This window comes from Acomys minous, assembly GCF_964271855.1.
Source record: "Acomys minous genome assembly, chromosome: 6".
Classification (NCBI taxonomy): domain Eukaryota; kingdom Metazoa; phylum Chordata; class Mammalia; order Rodentia; family Muridae; genus Acomys; species Acomys minous.
Genome location: NC_140487.1, coordinates 38,385,409 through 38,387,611, shown reverse-complemented (window position 1 = coordinate 38,387,611; position 2,203 = coordinate 38,385,409).

Below are 2,203 nucleotides of genomic sequence, written 5' to 3'. Positions count from 1 at the left end.
TGGCACAAAACACGAATCCAGTCCTTCTAACTCAACTGGCCTCCTGCCATCTAGCAGAACACTGCACGTTTCGCAGTTCCAGGGGCAGATTGTGGGTAAAAGCAATTATCTGCAAAAGTAGGACGAGGACCACAGGTGTGGCCCAGCAGTGCTTTTTGGCTTGTAGAACTCCCTAGAAGAAGGTATGGGGTGACCTGGCTCCCGCCTCCTAACTCCTGCTCCTAAGTCTTCCCCTCAGTTCTCCTTCCAGAGAATTCCTGCTGTAGAAGGGAGTGTCAGCTCTTTGGGTGATGGGACCATTGGTTTGCCTCAGAGTTTTCCCAAAAGTCCCTAAACTCGGGCACTCGTGACTAAGATGTTCCCCTTCGCGCTCCCCAGCACTGATTAGCGCAGCAGTTACCTACCAACAGCAGAGGGCAAGGGAACAAGGGCCCAAAGGAGAAGCTAGTCTTAACCGCTGGGAGGAGTCAGCCCCTTCCCAGCAGTCTCTGTGTTAGTTTCTTGGGCTCCTTTAACAAAGCGTTTGGTGGCTTCTAACAGAAATGTCAGTTTAGTGCTGGCAGCCAGAAATCCAAGGTATCAGCTGGACCACACGATCTCTGACATCCACGGAAAGGAATCCCTCCTGTGTCTTCCCAGCTTCTGGCAGTGGTCACAACCGTGGCGTTCCTGGGCGTGTAGTTTCACCTCTTTCCACTGTTGTCCGCACACCTTGCGGGTTTGCATTTCTGACTTCCCTTGTTAGGAGGACAGCTGATTTTAGTTAAGAGGGTCCACCCGACAAAATGGTGGTGACTCATGCTTTTAATTATAGCACTAAAGAGGCAGATGCAAGCGGATCTCCGAGTTCGAGTCCAGTTTGGTTCATGAACGAGCTCCAGGACAGACAGGATCCACAGAAAAACCCTGTCTCAAAACAAAACCAAACCCAAAAGGTCCCAGCCGTATTTTGTCAGGCACAAACCTCTCCTGGACCAAAGAAGTGCCCGAGGACAAGATGTTTACAGATCTTGGCTAGCACTGGAAGTGCACAGCCATGAGTGGGATTTCTAGGCGTGGGATCTGGCCCTGGCATCAGCCCCTCTTCAAAGACCACTCACTCTCCATAATGTTACAATTTCCTTAACAGGAGAAAATTCTGTTACATATAGGTCTTTAAATGAAAATAAACACAAAAGGATGAGGAATACTACATAAGAAGAGGGCGGATTTCCCTACACAGCCAGGGGACCTACTCTGTAGTCAGGGCGGTGAGTGGGACAGATACCCTGGAATAAGGGCGGATTAGGAGCATTGAGGTCGGCAGGGGGCGTGCAGGCCCGGGAGCAGGAACACGGTCAGGGGCGACGAGGGGGGGGTTGGGGGGGGCGGGAGAGGGGGCGGGGGTGCTCGCTTTCCCACCCGTTTTAAACTTGGTCCCGCCCAGCGCTCTCCCTTTTCCGCCAAGGCGCACTCCGGGCTTGTAGTCCTGTGCCATGTCGTGGATCACAAGAACCCACCGTGTCCCCAGGGCGCTAGCCCCGCGCGCATCCCTTCGGTGTGCAATAAGGGAAGAGTCTCTTCCGCTGCAGGATTTGCCCGCTCACGGGTGGAGGCGCAGAGTCCCGACTGCCCCCGTGACCTAGGCACACTCGGGGCTCACGCCTGACCAGTAGTCTGGTGACAGAGTGACAAGGACATCGCCTATTTAAGAATTCGAATAGGATCAGAGATTAGAAAATAGCAGGGTAACTCCAGTGTTAACAAAGAACAGAGTTAATTTCGATCACGCAGCGCATCCTTGTCACAGATGCCCATCAAATGCCACTTTGCACAAAGGCTGGGTTGTTGTTTTGTGTTTGATTGTTTTAAGTTTTGAGGGTGTCTTCTGAGAGCCAATGCCTTCAAGCGAATCAAACGGGGCGCTCTGCGCCCAAAGGGATGGATTAGCCAGTGCAAGCTCCCCAGCCTCCCTTCAACACAAACCGACCTGGCTAGGTTTTGTGTCCTGGGGGAAATCTGAGCGGCTGGGTTCGCGCTTGTGCAAGACATTAGATCCTAACTTCTGTGCTCCATGCTTAGAAACACTTTGTCTCAAGGAAGAGTTCCTAAGACCAACCATAGGTGTCTAATGTGCACCCCGGAGTCCTGCCTGTTCACTTCTGCTTTAACATTTGTGAAGATCTAAATTTAGATGTGAGTGAAGGAACAACACTTAGTTCTT